At 35.8% G+C, this 21,448-nt stretch overlaps 1 protein-coding gene and 1 long non-coding RNA gene across 7 annotated transcripts in view; one reads left to right on the top strand and one right to left on the bottom strand.

Moving 5' to 3' along the window:
• GRM7 (glutamate metabotropic receptor 7) overlaps nucleotides 1-21,448 on the top strand; it is an 879,282-nt gene that overhangs the window by 71,351 nt on the left and 786,483 nt on the right. The window lies entirely within an intron of this gene.
• Nucleotides 656-19,799, bottom strand: LOC129471618 (uncharacterized). The gene is made up of 2 exons (XR_010118652.1): nucleotides 14,225-19,799; nucleotides 656-2,165 (listed from the first exon to the last, which is right to left on the bottom strand). It is a non-coding gene; the product is annotated as an uncharacterized lncRNA (long non-coding RNA).

The following is a 21,448-nucleotide window of genomic DNA, read 5'->3' as shown; positions in this document are numbered from 1 at the left end:
TGGAAGCCTAAGGGGTGGTTTTCCAATAAATTCCAAAGAGCCTATTTCTGGATCCCAGTTTTACCTGTGTGGCACCACAGAAACTTCTGTGTTATCCAGTGAGCCACAGTCATGCTCTCTCCAACCAGGTCTGGATTTCTTCTTAGCCTGAGGGGAACTTGTTATTCCTCGTATGTACCACTCTTCTATTTTTTTGAGTTCTCTTTACTCATCACCATTCATTCTCTCATTACTCTAATTCCTGGATGTACTTAAAATTCCTTTTTATTAAATTTTTTATGCTGGAGTTATTATGTGGTTTTTCTCTCCTGATTGGACTCAGAATGATAATTGATTAATCTTCTAATCTTTGTCTGTGTTATTTTAATGTTTAAAAGGATCACAAGCCCCCTTTCCACGATATTCTATGAGTTTCTACAGTATTATTTTAATGGCAGCATAGTAATCCATGATAGTAGTAGATACTTCATCATTTGTTCCATCCCTTATTATTAGACATATAAAATGTATTATTTTTATTATTGGACACATATAATGTTTTCAAATTGTGAACAATGCTCAGGTGTACACCCTTGGACCTAAATCTTTGTTGACATCCATAATGATTTTCTTGCAATTAACTCTTAGTCATTTGGACATTTTAGTCAATGGCAAATTATGAACAGACTATGTAAAGTGCTTTATGTAATTCCAGGGGAATTTTGAACATATTATTTAGGGGTATAATATAACATCAGGTAGGAGTATAAGAAGAAAGAAAGTCATGGTATTTATTCTCTCCTGCCAAACTTTCATAGCGGGAATTAGAAAAATCTCTCCTGTAACACAAGAACTGAAACAAGATTTGAGATTGAGCCATTAAATATCAATTATCATAAATCACTTCTTGCTGCTTCTTTGATTGAATGTTTTCCTTGTGTTTTATAATTGGGAAATCCACCTCATCAGAAGAATGGAAAATGGGAAAGGATTAAATGATTTAGTGTATCTTGGCTATTCTTAGAAGCAAGTGCTTTGAGAAAGAAAACAAATTGTTAACCTCAGCATCTTAAACAAATTGAGTTTGGCTGATTTCCTGTGCTTAGAGAAAAGATCCCCATAGCTTCATCTGGAAGGCCTAATCCACTGGCCCAGTTGCTGTTTTCTTGACATGAATGCATCCCTAGTATAAATAATCTTTAATATTGAGTTAAACATTCCTGAATTACTGAGGATGTTTCAGGTTAATTTGAACAAATGAAGGAATGATCCTGGTTGGTAACCATTGAAAATTCTCTCCCACCAGTAAGGAACCAAACAGCCTCAGAGACTCTTTCTGAAAGTGGTCATCTTAATTCAACATTTATGTTTGTGATTTGCTTACAGGGGTTTTCTGAATGAGCTGGTAGAAACACCAGTCTTTAGTGAGCCACTGAAAGATTTGCAAGAAAGGCTGTGCTAATCTCAGAACAAGGCGGTGTAATTTCTATTATCTATTATCACGACATAATCATAAAAACAGGCAGGTGGCAAGCTTGTTGTTGTGGTCATGATCATTATCATCAATAACACACTGCCACTTGTTGAGCACTTACTGTGTAGACTACATGCCTCTTGTCTATGATTAATTTAGTTAATCCTCACAAGTCTCTTAATAAGTAAATACCGATGACATCCTCATTTTACCGATAAAGATGCCGAGAGGGGAAAAGTTAAGAAATTGGCTATCATGACACAATTACTCATCTGTTCAGCCAGTGCACAAGTTAGGTTGTCTGACTCCAATGACGTTAGTCTGACTCCAGTGGCAGCAGCCTGAGTACCTTCATTCAACTCCTTTAGGCCTTTATTCCAATACGGTCTCTAAGAAACAATGTATTATGGATTATTATCAGGTCAAATGATCAGATTGTTCCCCTTAATTCACCATTTTGAACTGAAATTGCTTGGATTTCTCAGATGTATTATAGTGCTATATGGCCTAGCATTGTTATTATCTACTTCTTTCCCGTCATAAACACATTTGACAAATGAAATTCACCTGTATCGTATTCTACCATGTGGTTTTCCTGAAGTATTTCACAAAGTCAAAGTCTGTAGTTTTTGCATAGTGTCTTCCCGTCCAGTTGTAACTCCACTCCTCTGTCTCCCACTGATCCTAGAGTCTTCAGTTGAGGAGCTACAGTCTGGTAAAATTGAGAAAGATATGCTGGCTTGACAAATTTATCTTGAGCACCATTAACATGCAAAAGGCTGGATCACTGCGGTAGGCTTAGAGGGGATTTAAAAATAATAAGACAGCCTAAGAGAGACAGGCGATGACACCATTGACAAGATCACTCTAATCTTAAGGCAGTGAAGAAAGGAGGGGAGTGAGGAGAGGGACATGTTAGCAGGGCCCATTCTCACATTTTTAATTGGAATTTTGCTCTTTAAAGGTGAGCCACTTCTGGGAAATTATGGACCATGAAGGTTTTGTTCAGAGCTTAAAATGTCTGACAAAAAAATGAACGAGACTGGTTGTAATGGAGGTAGACAGGTAGAAAATCATGAAGTTGTGTCTCATCAGCAAGGGAAGGTCAAGCTTACATCTGAACCCCAAAACTTGGGAAATCTATTGATATTCCTTCATATTATAAAATCTCTGTTAAGGCACTTGCTGTTTATTTCTTAGTAGTCATTGTGGCATAAAATCAAATTAATTCAGTGCATAAACTAAACCCTCTCTATCTCGCTTAAATGTATAAGCAGAATACCTACTGCTAGAGTTTTATATGTTTCATTTTGTTTTTTTCTTCACAAGTTATACAGGATAGCAAAATCACAAGATGTTCAACAGAACTCAATAAATATTTAATGCAATCTTTTTTTAGATATGAGAAAACTCCAGCTCAGTTAAGAAAAGTTACTTGATCTATACATATACAACAACAAAAAAAAATCTGTTAAGGCTTTAGTCTTTAGTTGTAATAAGAAATATCCAGTTGTACTCCCTCCCAATTCTGTGAGTCATGTGATAGTGATTCACGTCATTATCAATCAATAAATCTGATTCTTCAAATACAGAATACTTTGTCTTGACTTCATAGGATAACACCTCCTACCACTCCCAAACATGTGGGTGAGGGAAAAGGTAACCAAAGATTTTAAGTAAATCTGGATAAAAAAGAAAAAACAGTTATTCACATTGTTATTTTGGGCACAGAGGAATAGTTGAATGCCACATTTAAATAGAAAGCATATGTATTTCACATTTATAAATCTTCAGATTCTGTATGTGTCATGAAAAATGTAGGTTTTAGATAGTGAGATGTATGAAATTAATTTCAACTCTGTGTCAAAAAGCTTGACAGTAGGCAATTAATGCATAAAACACTAGGGATTGCTGCCCTAAAGCCTCCACTGCCAGATGAAATTACAGACCTCAAATCCCATCATTATCCTGGTATTTATTTTTTGTTTGTGTGGTCTAGGAAAGATATAATCTTAAATTGGATATTTACCTAATCAGCAGGCTAAGGATGTTTTCTGGTTTCTATCCCCTTCAAATCTAGAGCAAAGTTTCTGGTCATGAGTGTTAACACGTTACTCATATTCTAGGCTACTACTGCTTACTGTTTTCATTTCGTGATATAGAAGATGATAATATTTGTATGCCACACTGGGGTAAACCAGAGGGGGTTTAAATGAAGCTTGGTGAAAATCTTCTTATACCTTTTAAAATTAAACAACTATAATAAGAGTACAATATAGAGTATTTGAAAATATATTAAATATTTAATTTACATAGCACTTTTGAAACATGTTTTTAATTTTATTATTTATTTATTTATTTATTTATTTTGAGATGGAGTCTCCCTCTGTGACTAGGCTGGAATGCAGTGGCGCAATCTTGGCTCACCGCAGACTCCGCCTCCTGGGTTCAAGCGATACTCCTGCCTCAGCCTCCCAAGTAGCTGGGACTACAGGTGCACACCACCATGCCCAGCTAATTTTTATATTTTTAGTAGAGATGGAATTTCACCATGTTGGCTAGGATGGTCTTGATCTCTTGACCTCATGATCTGCCCGTCTTGGCCTCCCAAAGTGCTGGGATTACAGGAGTGAACCACTGCGCCCAGCCTGTTTTTAATTTTTTAAGTGAGAAATTTGTTCTTACCCAACAAACATAAGTTTTTCTATCAGATCTTATGCTTTAACTCACACCTATCATTCTGGTCAATACGCTTCAATAGTGCTATTTTCCAATTTTTTGTAGTCATATTCAATAAGAAATTTTTTTATCATTTTTGCAACCATTGAGAAATTTACGAGTTCATTTTTTAAAAGAATCTACGGTTTCTTCTTTCTTTCACACACATAGGCAATTGAAATATCTTCTGATAATGTGTATCAAATTAAATTCAATCCAAGTTTGTTTTTACAAGTATGTCATAATAATGATGGTGCTCTATTTTGTAGAAGGAACAAGGCTATGTTTGAACCCCCATTTTCTATGTAGCTTGGACATCTATTTAACAGTCATATCATCTTCATGTGAAGATAGAGATATGGAATAACCACCTACGTTCTCCCTCACCTACTCTACCCTACAATATGAGTTTTCCTAGAAATTTCTGCAGTCACTTCTTCATAGTGAGCATTGGCACACACTGCAGCTGGCTGCTGCAGAAATCGATGTCCACATGGGTTGAACGTTGAGCAACTTATGGTAAACCCATGGGTGAAGATGTTGCTCACTGTGTTTGCCACCTGTGGCCACTTAAGCCTCCATCAGTCCCTGCCTCTCTTGAGTCAACTTCCCAGAAGACTCTGGAGTTGCTACTCATGGCTGGATGTTAATAGCTCCAGCATTCCAGGTAAACCAGCCTCCCAGCCTGGGAGCCCCAAAGGCTAAGGGAGTCATTATCATATGTGCCACTTACATTAGTTTCCAAAGTGTGTACCTCAGCAGACTGGCTAGAACCCTCTGCTTTAGGTATATGACTTAGAATTGTCTTGAAGAACTTTTACAAAATGGCAAATTTCTCTGTTTTTACCCTTTCTTTATCTACACTGAACCTGAAGTCTTTGGGAGTTGAAAACATTGAATTTTTATATTGAATAGATACTTATTCTTTGTCTTTTATTCAAAACAATCAGCAGGAAGGTAACAAACTTTGGATGAAAAAGTCAAGTTAGGTTGGTGCTTTGCCTTAGTCAGAAAGGTTTATGAAGAGAAATTGAGGATGAAGAACGAAATAGATGAGCTTTATCTGCTAGATCTAACCTCTAATCTTGTGACTTAATTCTACTATTTGAATGATTTTCAACTGATTTAGACACAACCACATTTAAATACAGGTCAAAAAGGCATTCTAAAGTCAAATGGAAATTATTTTGTTTTGAGTGGTCTTGATGTAGAAATAATAGTTTTATTCTTTGTATATTTCAGTCTCTTCATTCATTCATTTGTACTTGCATTCATATTTTCATTCTAAGTATCAGTTCATATATTCATCAGGCATTTGTTGGTGTGGTACTGATCTAGGTGCTGGGCTAGATAGGTGAACAAGTCATTACCTTTACATTGGAGGCCCTGTCAGTCTTGTGCGGAATCCTGTAGGTTAACACATAACTATTGTAAAATTTGACAAGTACCATTTTAGTCGTATGAACAGAATAGAATATCAGGAACAACAATTTCATTCAGTCTTGTTATATATTTGACTATTTACTTGTTCAACATGCAAAACTTTCCAATAAAGGTTGTAATATTGAAGGGTAAATCCAAATGTTAATCACTTTTATTTTAAGCATGTTGTATTATCAAATGCTTTGGATACAAGTCACTATACCTTATTGAATGTATTTTCAGCTTTTTTTTAATTATCCCTCCCTCCCTTCCCCTTCTCTGTAAGTATGGATTTTGTTTTTGTAAAGTGGCAATACTACCATAATTACTACCAGTAAGATTGTGAGGATTAAAAGATATAATATATCTAAAGGGCTTATTTTTAACAGCTTTTTGAGGTATAATTGACATGAAATAAACTGCATGTGATTAAAATGCACAATGTAAGTTTTGACTTATGTGTAAATCTGTAAAACCCATCACCACAATGCCTGATGTTCACAAAACTTCCTCCTGTGTCTTCTTTTGGTTATTAAGCTTCCATCAGATTTGTTTACATTTTCTGAAATGTTATTGGAAAGAGCTCTCATATAGTGACCATTGGCTTCCATTACTCAGCATAATAATTTTGAGATTTATCCATGTTATTGACGATATTAATAGTGTATTCCTTTAATTGCTAAATTCTATTCCATTGTATAGTTCATACCACAATTTGTTCCATATACTTGCTGATGGGAACTTAGGTTATTGCCAGTTACTTTAGCTATTAAAAAATTAAAAAATTAAAGCTACTATGAATATTTGTGTACCAGCTTTTGTGTGGGTGCCTGCTTTTATTTCTCTTCAGTAAATACCTGGATGGATCATATGGTAAGGATATGCTTAACTTTTTAAGAAATTGCCAAACTGTTTTCCAAAGCAGTTGTATCAGTTTACATTTCCATCAGCATTGTATGAGATTTCCAGTTATTCTTTATCACCAACAAACTGTATGGGAAATCTGTTTAAAGTTTAGCCATTTGAATATGCATGGAGTGATATCTCATTGTGATTTTGATTTGAATTTTCTTGTGATGAATGATTTTTATTATATCATTAGATTATTTTCCCATCTTTATGCTTTTGATAAAGTGTCTGTTCAAATCTCTGTCCACTTTTTGGTAAGTTGATTCCTTATTGTCAAGTTTTAAAAATACTTCATATATTCTAGAGACAAGTTCTTTATCAGACACATATAATGAAGTTTTCAGATGGCAGCATATCTTTTTGTTTTCTTACCAGAGTCTTTCAAAAAACTGAAGTTTTTAGTTTTGATAAAGTCCAATTTATATATATTTTTTCTTTCATGGACCATAAAAGAAAAAATTTTTGTGTATTGTCTAAAAAATCTTGGCCCAATATTTTCTTCTATGTTTTGATTTAGATGTTTTATAGTTTTATACAATTTACAGTTAGGTCTATAGTCTATTTTTCATTAATTTTTGTATACAATGTGTATTATGAATTAAAGTTGATTATTTGCATATGAAAATCCAATTATTTCAGCACCAACGTCTCCACTGAATTGCCTTTGTTAAAAATCTGATGCCAGAAAAATAAAATCTGTTGCCAGTGTATGTATAGGTCAATTTATAGATTCTATTCTGCTTCATTTGTACATCTGTTTATCTTTATGCCGATATCCTACTTTGTCAATTAGTGTAGCCTTATAACACATATTGAAGTTGAGTAATATGAATCATTTAGCTTTGTTCTTTAAGGTTATGTTGTCGATTCTAAATACTTTGCATGTCCACATTCATTTTAGACTCAGCTTGTCAATTTTAACAAAGTCACCTGCTGGGTTATGTTTGGGGTTTCATTGAATGTATTGATCAATTTGAGCAAAATTGTCTTCTAAACAATTCTGAGCTTACTGATTAATGAAAAAGGTAACTCAGTTTATTTAGGTAATTTTTAATTTCTTCAGCAATGTTTGTTCATTAAGTGTACAGGTGTTGTACATCTTTTGTTGCTTTTTATATCTAAATATTTTAAATTTCTGATGCTATAGGAAATGACATTTTTGAAAAATAATTTCAATTCTTTATTTCTAGCATATAGAAATATTGTACATTTGGTTTTGTATATTGACCTTTTATTTTGCAATTCTCATAAACTCATTTTTTACTTTTATAAACTTTTTTGTGAATTCCATCTAATTTTCTATGTATGTGACCATACCATCTTCAAATAAAGACAAATTAATCTCTGTTTTTCATTTGCATGCTTTTCTTTCTTCTTTTAGCTGCACTGCACGGGCTAGAATCTCTAGTACAAGATTGAATAGAAGTGGCAAGAAAAGATATTTTTGCATTGTTCCTGATCTTAGAGAAAAGGCTTTCAATCTTTCATTACTAAGTATGTTGTTAACCATAGATTTTTTCATAGATACACTTTATGAGGTTGAGGAAGTTCCCCTTTTCTCCTGGTTTTCTCATAGTTTTTATCAGGAATGGATGTTGGTTTTAACTGATTTTTCTGCATCTACAGAGATGACTTACATGGGTTTTCTTTTTAAAGTTTGTCAATATGTTAAATTATCTTGATTGCTTTTGAAATGCTAAGCCAGCCTTACATTTTTAGGATGAACCTACTCGGTCATGACAAATGATCATTTTTATATGTCGTTGGATTTGATTTCCTTAAATTTTGTTGAGTTTTTGCATATGTATTCCTGAGAGGTATTGTTCTGTAGTTTTCTTTTCTTATAATGCCTTTTCTTCCCCCTACTTTTGCTATCTGGATAAATTTAGCCGCATGGAATAAGCTGGGAAGGATTTGCCCCTCCTCAAGTTTTTGAACTTTATGTTGAATTGATATTATTTCTGTCTTAGATATTTGGTAGAATTTACTAGTAAATATATCTGTACCTGGAGTTTTTATTGTGAGAAGATTTTGCATCACAAGTTCAATTTCAGCCTACTCAGGTTCTCTATTTATTAAGTGAGCCCTTTTAACATGTCTTTGATCTAAAATATCAATTTGGTGGCACAAAGTGTTCATAAATTTCTTTATTATCCTTTTAATATCTGTAGAATCTATAGTTATATTGCCTCTCTCATTTCTGATATTGGTAATTTGCATCTTTCTCTTTGTTGTTTTTCTTGATCAGTCCGACTAGAAGTTTATAAATGTTATTAATTTCTCAAAGAATCAGCTTTGTGCCTGAATTATTTTCCTCCTTTCAAAAATTGTTATGCTATCATTTCAGGCTGATTTTTATTATTTTTTTCTTCAGCTTACTTTGGGTATAGTTTTCTCTTTTTATTCTGGTATTTTAGTGTGAAATCTGGGGTCACTGATTTGAGGTCTTTCTTCTTTTTTTAATATAGGCACTTAATGCTATAAATTTCTCCTTAAGTACTGCTTTACTGGTATTCTACAAATACTGATGTGTTGTGTTTTCATTAACATTTAGTTTAAAACAGTTTTAATTTCCCTTGTGATTTCGTCTTTGATTCCTGGGTTATTTTGCAGTACATTATTTAGTTTACAAGTATTTGGGATATTTCTGGAGATCTTTCTGGTATTGATTTCTAATTTGCAGAACTTGCATCTTTTAAAGTTTATTGAGGCTTGTTTTACGGTGCAGAACATGCCCTATCTTGGTAAATGTTCCAAATGCCCTTTCAGAAAAAAATGTATGTGTGTTCCATTATTGATCAGTGGAAGGTTCTATAAATGTCAATTAGGTCAAGTTAGTTGATAGTGGGGTAAAAGTCCAGTGTACCCTTACTCACTTTTCTATCTACTTATTCTCTTAATTATTGTGCTTAATATATTTTTTAGCTCTGTTATTTTTTGCCTAGAGATTGAGAATTATTATGTCCTCTTGATAAATTGTCCCCTTTATCATTGTGAAATGATTTTCTTTATCCCTGGTAGTATTTTGTTTTCTGAAATCCACTTTGCCTGATTTAATATACCCACTTAGGTTTTTTTTTTAACTGGTGATTATTGATATTGTTAAGTTTACATCTATCATCTTGCTATCTGTTTTCTATTTGTTTCAAATTTCAAATATTCTTGAGCTTTGTTTGAGGATGCAGTGATATTACTTGGGAAACAGTTTCATTCGTTCTGGTGTTGCTTCTAAGAGTTGTTAGGAAGGAACAGAATCATATTTAGTCTAAGGTTATACCCTACAACCTAGGCCAGACCCTTCTGAGTCCTCCACCCACTATCCCATGAATTATGAGGTTTTCCTGTCTGAGTAGTGGAAACAGGCACAATATCAGGGCTTGTGTGCGCCTGGCTCTGTTACATCTAAACATTGTTTTTTTCTGATTTCTTTACATGCATGCACCAAACAGCACTCTGCTAAATGCTTGAGGGAGAAACCCTTTGTAGATCTCTGGAGGTCTCTTTGTGTGTGGCTCTATTATTTCTGGTATTCTGTCCTATTAATTCTGGCTGCAGTAATCTCTCCAGTTGCCTCTGTGACTCTTCAACCCAAGAAGTCTGTTGAACTCTGTCTTATTTTCCCTCCTGCATTTTGGCCTAAAATCTCTATGAATGCAATAAGCTGGGGCAGTCATAGGACTCATTTTGTTTGTTTCCCATCTCTCAGGGGAAAACTGATCCTTAATGATCTAATTTCTTAAAAATTTGTTTCATATATTTGTTTGCTTATTGTTTCGTTTTTTGTTTTGTTTTGTTTTTGAGCGTTTCAGGTAAGAAGGTAAATCCAGCCCCTATTACTCTAATTTAGCTAGACTAGGGAGTACAAGAGGATGCAAAATTGAATAGTACCATATGACTTTCTTTCCTATATTAGTTTGTTACCAACATCCTCATGGTTAAAATGAGACTTTAGGTTTCCCTGTGGATTTTTCTAATGTAGTCATGAAGCGAAATTCCAATGACAATGGATAATTGACTGCACAATACAACATCTGTTCTTAATGAAATAAAGAAGATTCACATTCCTACATTATATTAGTGAGGGCAATACGAGCTGGTGTAACAACAGTTCTCTATATTTTAGTGACTGAACATGAAGAAAAGTTTCATTTCTTGTTCACATTGGAGTAGAACATGATGTTTCCAATTTGCTGCAGACCTTTTTTTGATGAAATGACTTGGGAACCCAGATTCTTTCATCCCCTGGCTCTGTCATTTCCCAGTGCCTCAGAGATTTTTGTTTTGTTTTTGTTTTGACTATAGTTAGAAGACAGAGAAGAGGGTGCAGAAGCCACGTTGTTCTCAATCACCTAAACCCAGATATGATACTCATTACTTCAACTGACATGCCTTGGCAAAATCTAGATGCAGGAGGTTCTGGCAACTGTAGTCCTGACAAGCCAACATATAGCAACAGCTGCACCCCAAAAAGGCAAGCAAGCTCTTTGCTGAATTGCTCACCATCTCTTGACAAACATAAAGAACTCTGTGGTCTTTTAACCCCTTCTAAAATATATGCTTCATTTTTCCCCCCATGCCTCCAACTCTGATGCTGTGCAGTAGCCTCAATGTCTTTTTCATCTACTCATGCTCTTAAGGGAGCCTTCTTCTTTTGTATAACTAAAAAAGCACACTAGGCTTCTTTTCACAGCACATTCCCCACATTTGTATCAAAACCACATATCACATCTCACCAGGTGATTGCTGAATAATCTCAGGTACTGTGGAGTCCATACAAAAGGAAGCCATGATTAGCTTCAAAGCATTTGTGAAGTAGACCTGCTCGGCTCCCTTTTAGCCAGGTAGGCTAGAACCTGTTGGACTTCTTTGGGATTAGTAGACTGCTCCCTCCAGTGACATAAAAAATCATAAGCCAAAGAGGGAGGTTATGAGAATTAAATGAGATAATTCATGTGAAGTGCTAAACATGGTCCCAGACACATACAGAAAGCAATTCATAATCAAAGCTCTTGTAATTATTAGTTAATGGTAAGATTTTAAGGAAATATTTAAGTGCCCTTCTTGTGGATGGCGATAATATATTGAAAAAGTTAAGCTTGCATTGTTTTCTTCAACAAAAAAATTGGTATATTAGGTATATATATAACAAATATGCATAGAATGTACCCCACAAATACTTACAAACATAATATATGCATATTTGTTCTATGCATAGAATGTGTAATGATCAAGTCAGGGTATTCAGGGTATACATCACTAAAGTATTTATCCTATCTATGTGTTGTGTACATGTCAAGTCCTTTCTTCTAGCTATTTTGAAAGATATAATACCTCGTTGTTAACTATAGTCACCCTACTCTTCTATTAAACATTCGAACTTATTCTGCAATTAACTTATGTTGTTTTTAACTATAGTCACCCTACTCTTCTATTAGCCAGTAGAACTTATGCTGCAATGAAAGCATAATAAGCTTTCATTATGTGCTAGCTGTCTGATTCTTCAAGAAAATGGGTTTTCCCCCTCGCTTTCTCCCATATCCCTAAAATAAGGTCTGAACACCTGTAACTGAATCCCCTTATAAGTTTTCACCACCTAGAAAGAGGCAGCAAAGAATACCAATAAACAGCCTTGGTTCTGAATTCTGAATTCAAGGCCCAGCTCCATTACTTACTATCCCTGTGAGCTCCAATTCAGAATTCAAAGCCCAGGTCTATTACTTACTATCTATGTGAGCTCCAGCAACCTCTTTGCAAATCTGTGAAATTTAGTCAGTGATATTCCTTCATAGAAACATTATCATTGGAGAGAGATAATATATGTAAAGTACTTAGCAGAGAAGATGGTGTATAGTAAGTGCTTAATAAATGTTATTATAATTAATATGACTATAAAGAAGAGGCAGTAAAATGTAGTAGATAGAATATTGGGATTGGAGTGAGATGACTCAAATTTGTGTCCAGGTTTTGTTGCTTTTAACTGCTGAGCCTCAGTATTCTCACCAATAAAATGGGGTTAATAATATTCCCCTCAAGGGGCTGAAGGAGTGATTGTGTTATAAAGTATGTGAAAGTAAATAAAACCTTGCCTCAAACCTATAAAAAGTTAACTGCATGTAAAGATTCTTTACTTCATTTATCATATCTGTCACCCTAGGCAAGTTGACCTTTCACATACATGATGCCTTTTATTTGGCCTTCTGTAGTTAGTATCAAAACAAGATAAAACAAAACAAGATTTTAAACAATTATAAATAATAATACTGCTTACAGCATCGTTTTTTAAGAATAGAATGACGGCTGGGGCCTGTGGCTCACGCCTGTAATCCCAGCACTTTGGGAGGCCCATGCGGGCAGATCACCTGAGGCCAGGAGCTTGAGATCAGCCTGGTCCAACACGGTGAAGCCGTGTCTCTGCTAAAAATACAAAAATTAGCTGGGTGTGATGGTGGGAGCCTGTAATCTCAGCTACTCGGGGGGCTGAGGCAGGAGAATCTCTTGAACCTGGGAGTTAGAGGTTGCAGTGAGCCAAGATCGCACCACTGCGCTCCAGCCTGGGTGACAGAGCGAGACTCTGTCTCAAAAAAGAAAAAGAAAAAGAAAAAGAATTGAATGACAGGGCTGGGCACAGTGGCTCACACCTGTAATCCCAGCACTTTAGGAGGCTGAGATGGGAGGATTGTGAAGTCAGGAGTTTGAGACCAGCCTAGCCAACATGGTGAAACCCCTTCTGTACTAAAAATACAAAATTATTTGGGCGTTGTGGCACATGGCTGTCATCCCGGCCACTTGGGAGGCTGAGGCACAAGAATCACATGAACCCTTGAGGCGGAGATTGCAGTGAGTCGAGATCATGCCACTGCACTACAGCTTCGGCGACACAGTGAGACTCTGTCTCAAAAAAACAAAAAAAAATAGCATGACATTATTTTCCTGAAAGAATGAGACCATTGAAATTATGAAGAAAGACCATTGCTGGATTTGTGCAGTGACATTTCTGAAACACATTGTATATGGCATAAATTGCTGTAATCACAAAGGAAAGAAATATTAATATCTATATGTTCCTGTCAGCCCTACCCCAAGTTAATTTTAAAGTTATTAGTAAAGACAAATTCCATTGGGATATTTAGTACCTCGCTAGAGAATCTCAATACAAAGGTTTAGAAAAGTATACCCATAAATTCAGCAACACATACAACTAGCTTATGCCATGGAGGCAATTCAGGCAGGAAAATAACTCTCTAAGGCAAGGATCACACATGAGTTTTGCCGTACAGGCCAACTCTCGTGCATTGCACTGTGGTGGGGAAGATTCTGAGGTCAAATCTGAAGTCAACAGTCGAAAGGGGTTTTAATCTACAAATAATATTCTACTATGGATGTTAGTGGGGAGAGATAACAGTGTGCTGCCTGTTCACCCTCCCTCTGCTCTGATGTGGTTTCTAATTCACATTAGAGGATTACGTCATTACAGAGAAGCCCTGCTCCTCTCAGACCTTTCCCTCTAAGACTTTGGGCAAATGCCGGCACCATGTTTTTCATTCATTTTTTTCTTTTCTTTTCTTATTGTATGAGAAGAAAACCAGAGAGATTTCTGTGGCATATTTTCCACACTCTCTCTTCTGTTTTCCTAGGGAGAGGCCCTTCTATCCTGTCTCACTTTCCCAATCCTAAGCGTCCTTCAAAAGTAAGCTCAAGGTCATCTTTTCTGTGCATGTTCACCTGCTCAGTACTGCTCATGTGACTCTCTCTCTCATCTCCAAACGCCTGAAAAAAGGTTTATATCTCACAATGGAGTGTTCCATTGTAGAATGTCTTTTATATCTCTTTAGAGTGTTACTACGTCTTGTTCAAGTAGCACAGGGGCCAGGAAACACAATTTGAAGGGAGAGGCTAATCTTTAAAGGCAGTCATTGATTGTATTTTAAATTACAATTTACAACCCCATGGTAATGAACACACAGGCTAAACAAATATAAACTCAATTAAAATAACATGTAAAGATACTTTACAAAAATGCTGCTGAGAAGAACATCGAGTTTACATCATGCCGAATATCTAAAAATAGCTAGATGACTATTTAACCTTCTATTTACATGTATAGATATAGCGTAATAATTTTCCCACTAGAATTTAATTTTATATGATAGACCTTTCAGTGCCTTAAGTGACCCTATGAGTGTCTTTTTAAGATTGCCTTTGGACCCTGGTGTTGTTTTGGGACTGCCACTAAGTGCAATCCTAAAATTTTCCATAAAGATTCACTCTTGCTTTTATTTCACAAGCTGTTTCCATTTAGTTAAAATTAATCTCTCTGTTGAAGGAATTTCTCCCAGGACTCAGAGATTTCCATTCTTGATTAAGGTGTCTCACTTGTCGGCTTGCTGAGGGCAGGGAGCTCAGAGCACAGCTCAATGGCAGCCGAAGCCCCAGTGTGATGTGTGGCATTGCTTCATTCTAGAACGAGTGTCCCCTGAGGGCTGCATTTGACATCTGCAAAACTCTCCCTCTGCACTTGCACTCTCAACACTGACACAAAAATGTTAGCCTTGTTTTTTAGTGTCCCATAGGCAACACATCTTGCATAAAATATTTTAAACTGTATTTCACCTTCGTGTAGGTTTGTTTTGCTGGTTTCTGCATATGTCCCAAGTTAAAGTATTGCTGCAGACCTATCTCATTCCCACTCCGACTTACCCTCCTCTCATTTGCACATTGTAACACAGCAAGGGGACACCTTTCCTCATATCCACCATCAGCCCATCCCCTACTGCTTTATTCTCAGAGATCTTCACTTAAAAAGAAAGAAGATTAATTACAAGATATTTACCAACACAAGTAACACCTTCAATGTTTCATCCGTTCATTCAATGTGCTAAGTGGTGAGAAAACACAATGAAAAAAAGGGATACATTTCTGGTCGACTTGGAGTTGACAGTCCAGAGAGGAAAGACATTATATAAACAGATATTCCACTAACTCTAAAAGACACTTGGATGCATTTTACAAAGATACAGTACAGGCTGTTATAATATGACATAGAATGGCAAACAGGAGCTCACCTAGTCTGGAAACAGGTGATCAGGGGAACACAGAAGGATGCTTTAAATAACTCTGTTGAGGTAAAATTTACATGCAATACACTGCATACATGTACACAAACTATTTGATTATGTGTATATATGTGTGTGTATATATATATATACACCCACTAGCCATCATCATAATTAAAACATCAAATTTACCACCCCCAAAGTTTTCTTGTGCCCCTATGCAATCCAATCTTTCTTACTCTCTATATATTAGTTTACATTTTCTAGAATTTTATAAAAATGGTATCAGGCTTTTTTTTTGAAAGAGTCTGGCTTATTTTACTTGGCATAATGATTTGAGATACATCTGTGCTATCTCGTGTTATCAATAGTTTACTCTTCTTATTGGTTGATTAATTGATAAATTATTTACTTTTTTGTTGCTGAATAGTAATCCACTGTGAGGATGTACTACAATTTATTTATCTGTTCACCTGCTGATGGACATTTGAGAAATTTTCAGGCTTGTCTTTTGTAAATAAAACTGTTATGAATATTTGTCTACAAGTATTTGTGTGGATGTTATTCTTTCATTTTCCCTGGGTAAATATCTAGAAATGGAATTTCTGGGACACAATTTCATTTTCTAAGATATTTGGTCATTGAATAAATGGCAGTGACAGTGGTCTGGACCTTACATAACAAATGTCTGACATGTATCTGAGAGTTGAAACTGAGTTAAACTAAATACAAAAAAACTTTTCCAAGAACTTACATGGATGTTACCAATTTCATACCCTAAAATCCATAACTTTGGATTATAAGAGAGTCCTTCTAGCTCTCATTCAAAAATCTATTTTATACCTACTTTATACAGTTCAAATAAATCCAGGTACCAAGTTTCTCATACTAGAGCATATTAGAAGCAGAAAATCCAGTGGTTGAAGAGAATAATTAATGCAGATAAGTGAAAGCATATACCACTGCAAAAAACAAGTGATAAGATTGAAAAACATAAAATTATAACTCAAAACCCATAATTCAAAATGGCACTTTAAGGCCATGATGTCCAGGGGCATATGGCCCTGTAGGCATCATTTGATTAAAGTGGAGGAAATTTTTGATGGTGAAAATTAAAATGCTAATCTGATAATGATAGCTATGCTTGATTGTGTAGTATGTGGCAGAATTAAGGCTAAGCTCTCTCTACGCATGATCTCATTTCATTCACATATGACCCTTTGAAGTAGGTATTGATACATTTTGCAGAGGAAGAAAGGAAAGCTTAGAGAAGTTAAGTATCTTTGCTTTGGTTATATGGCTCATGGCTATGACTCTAGCCTGCCTACTCTAAGTAATCAACAAAAGATTAAATTATGCTATTTTTACCTATGTAAAAATAGTAATAAATTTTAAAAGAATTCCATCAAAACTAGATTTTTTTTTCCTTCAAATTTCGAATTTTTCAGGAAGATGGTTAAGGTATGTAAAATAGCAGTTAAAGTAGAAACATCTATTCCCTAATCATGGAAAATAAATGAGGTTTTTTATAAATACTTTCTAATAATTACATTACCCTTTGTGATGCTCTGTGAGGCTATGAAAAGACTCTAGGAAACTGGGCTTCCTGAAAAGTGGCAAGAGTTTAATGCTAATACTGGACAATATATTACCCCATCTGAGCTCATTAAGGGTTTCAGTTACCATGCGTAGTTACAAAGCACATATATCCATCAAATGAGTCCATAGTTTTTTAAAATAGGAAGTCCCAGACATGTAAATAGAATCTACCACCAGATTCATTTAGAATCCATTTATCTTTATGACAATATGTATCATGGATCATCAGCCCATAATCATGCAGACTCTATTAACGCTCATTGTCCGTATGGTGATTTTAAAATGTGATGTCTCTACTGGGAGGTTAATTGTTTTCAAACTTGTGAGTAACAAATGGAAATTCATGGAGAGGTATGGTTTCTCTCTGTCTCTTGGACCCTTATCTGAAGGTGTTTCATTCTGTAGCACCAGAAAAGAGGCTGAACATCTAAAAACTGGAGCAGGTCAGACTAATAGAAGATTAGATTTAGGAAGTTTCTGCTTATATCAATAGGTTCTCCAAACCAATGACTACTACAATTCTAAACATACTTTGCTTAAAGACTAATTCTAGTGTTAAATCAGGCAAACATCAGCTAACCAGACCTCTCTTTTAAGGGATGCCTCCAGCCCCAATGTGTATCCCAGGCAATGACTCAAGCTGAGCCACCCCCAATCCATTCCTCTGCTCTTCCCAACCTCTTTCCAGTGTGCCTTCTTTTTTGTATTTCACTGTTTTGGATTTAAGAAATCTGCAAAGAATTCTCTGTGGTCCTGATAAAGATTTTCCAGCTCTCTTTTCCAGCTATGACATCACTTTAGCACTTTTGAAGCCCACTAATCAATGTATATAAACAATGCTCATCAACCCCCAACCCAATCCAAATCAACATCTCTCCACACTTCCTATGTTTCTACCACTAATTTATCTCCCACCAAAATACTACCAGATTAATCCCATCATGCCTTTATTCCCATTTTACTCTGTAACCACGAAAAATCCAAGCATCCCGGGATTTTAAATACCCAGAATTTATCCCTATAACCCATTATATCCCTTAACTAACATAATCTTCCATTTCTTTCCAATTCCTCACTCTCCAAAAAACTTTCAATGTATTCCCTGGAACATGCAGTCTGTCATTAGCAAAATTCCCCATCTCCAATATTTTCTCTTATTGCTTTCTTCCTCTTCTGACTTGAATAGAAAACTGACTTCCCTTGATGACCCAGGTTCCCTTATTGTCCCCTAAGAGGAGAATGCCTTTTTCTGCTCCTTCTACCTATGGTGGGGCCTGGGGGCTGGATCGTCATTCTGTTTCTCTCTTATTGCTGTTTCTCAGACATTTCTGATTATAAAAACTCACTGTATTAAAAGCACAGGCCAACAAAATGTACTATCCTGGTTGTCATAGTCGTCTGCTAAATTTTACTCATTTCTCCTTATTTTCTGAATATTTTTGCTTGCAGTCTTCTGTTTTTCTCTCACTATTTTTGTCATTATTTCTGGTGATTTAAAAATTTACACTGATCATCTGCCCAAAATCCCAGTCTCTCTCACTTCCCTGACCTGTGTACATATGAGATCTTCTCTTCCACCTGACTTCAGCCACTCATTCCTTTGGACATATCCTATAACCTGTTATCAGTAAGAGTGCAATTTGCCAATTCTCAATCACTAGCATCTCGTGTTCTCACAGCCACCTCCTTCTCTCCATAATATCACACTAAAGACACCAGTCTGACAATTTGCAGGCCCCTTTCAGATCTCTGAAAACCCCGTCAATTCCACCTTACGCAGTTTAACTGCTACTCTTGTCATAATCATTCCCTTGCTCATACCTTCAACTCCTTTGCCTCTTCTCCATTTGTTGACTTTCCTGGCAAACCCTCTCATAACTCTCCACCTATTAGACCACTGAATTGAGGAGGCAGAATATGGCTTGAGAAAAATGCACAAGCTGTACTGACTGGTCATTCCTGAGTGTCTCCATGGACCTTTACACCAACCAGAAATTCTCTACACCCTCCATCAATCACACTTTCTCCTCTCCACTTAACCATTCATCCTATCTGTCTTCTTTTTATTCCCGTTGAGTCTACTTATTTCATTTAAAAAATAGCATAGACACAATCAAAAGAGAACGCCTTACCTTCCTACAACCAAATCTACTGACCCAGCTGCATTTTCCCATGGATAATACCTCCTTGTTCTTAACTAGGGCAAAACCATCCACTCATGTCCTGTAGGCCCTCCCTTCTGTCCCATTTGAGCCCTGTCCTCATGCAGTTATTTCTTCAGTTTTCTGTATGCTCAACGTACGGGTCTATACTAAATTATCCCTCCTGAGGTATAAACATACTACACTACACCATCTCATCTAAAAAAATAAAAATAAACTAACTACAAACTTCCTACAGCCAGGGTTCCATATCTCTTTTCTCCCTTTATAGAAAAACTCCTTGAAAGAAATAGTCCAAACTACTTCAACTGCCAGTTTTTCCTTAATTCGTTGCAACTGAGGTATCATCTCCACATCTTCCATCTTGCTAAATTTTATGGTTCATCCTCGTTCATCACCTTATGCATACTTTTCATACCATATGAGCTAGATCTCCCTTAGCATTTACTTTGCTGTATTGTAATTATTTGTTTACTCCCACCTAAATTTAGGAAACATGAAGACTATCATTTTTGTCTCTGCACTTGCATAGCTTGCATAATCCTGGTATATAGTAGAAGCTGAATCATTTTTTGTCAAATAAGTGCATGACAAAATTAATCATGGTTAGTGGTATCTGAGGAAATTATATCTACTGACACTAGAGCTATGAATCCAGGGAACAGAGAATATAGCAAAGTGAAGAAAGCTAAGCAGGAAACAGTACGTTAGAATCAGTCAAAAGGAGAAAAAAAGGTCGTCCACATAAAAAATGAGAAAGGAAAACTCACTGGCACTACAAAGATAAAACCTGAGGAACATGAATATAATGAGATATTCTTCAACAGTCAATGAGGACAATAATGATATGAAAATGATGAATAATGATGACATATACTTAATCCTATCAGTGACACAAATAATGCAGGTGAGAAGTGGTTAAACATGACAAGGTTCAGTTAGTGTAAGTAGTTTGTCAAGGCCACACAATTAGTAGTGTCAAGAGTGGGATTCAAATCCAGAACTGACTAAGTCTTGCTCTTAACTACAATGCTACATTGCAGTGTGAATTTTATCACCGAAGTAGTGAAGGAGGGGGATAGTTCCAGGTTTCATCAAGAAGACTAACAGCCCAATAGGAGAAAAGTGGAGATAATTTTTTCTTAAAAAAGAAAAGGAACAAATGTTCTAATCATGTTATATTTCAAGTTTGAAGCTGTTTACTTGTCTCTGGCTATCATCAATCATGAAGTGATTGTGAGGAAGTATACTTCAAGGTTAAATGCAAGGGAAACTGCCTTCATTTCTGGAAAACTGCCAAAGGGCCCATGTATGGTTCATTTCTCTGCAGTGTGTAATTGCAGCTTTTATAAATAATATTAAAAAAGAGCCTTGATAGTCTATGGGAACCCTTATTTTCTTTGGAGTTGTTTTTCAGATGGCCAGTGTTCTGCAAAGTGGGTATAACTGCTGCTTCAGCATAAGCCCAAAGCTCTGCAATTTTGCCAGGAGAGAAGTAAATTATTTGCCAAAATAGAACCACGTGGAAAACTCAGAAATTGTAGGTTCCTAAGAACTTTTACGGGCTGATTTTTCTGCATTCTTTAGCTCAGCAACCCCAAATATCTACTATATAATTAAAAACAACATCTGAGTAATACTACTGCCTGAATCTGGATGTTTATGGAGCTCTATCATGCACAAAGATGTATAGATTACTGCATAAAAAATATATCTTTGCTCATGATATAAACCAACACTAACTGAAGAAAAGAATGCACTAATAATCTGGGCATGGTGGTGCAATCTGTAGTCCCAGCAACTTTGGGGGCTGAAACAGGAGAATTGCTTGAGCCCAGGAGTTTCAGGTTATAGTGAGCACTCCAGCCTGGGTGACAGAGCCAGACCTTCCCTCTAAATAAATAAAGAAAATTTTATCCCAGTACATATTATTCATTCCAAAATGTGTGTATATGTTTAGCATTTTTAAAATCATGGTACAGTTTACAATGAATGTGGGTCATAGTTTAACTGGTAACATTTTATTCCTTTCTTATGTAAAATAATGGTGTGACTTACATGAATGGCATCCTAGCTTTGAAGATTTAAACACAAATACTAAGGATGCTCTCAGTATGAGTAAGAAATACATG

This window comes from Symphalangus syndactylus, chromosome 21, assembly GCF_028878055.3.
Source record: "Symphalangus syndactylus isolate Jambi chromosome 21, NHGRI_mSymSyn1-v2.1_pri, whole genome shotgun sequence".
In the NCBI taxonomy this organism is placed as follows: Eukaryota; Metazoa; Chordata; class Mammalia; order Primates; family Hylobatidae; genus Symphalangus; species Symphalangus syndactylus.
Note: the sequence above shows the minus strand (reverse complement) of the source record. Positions and strands in the feature narration are given on the sequence as shown.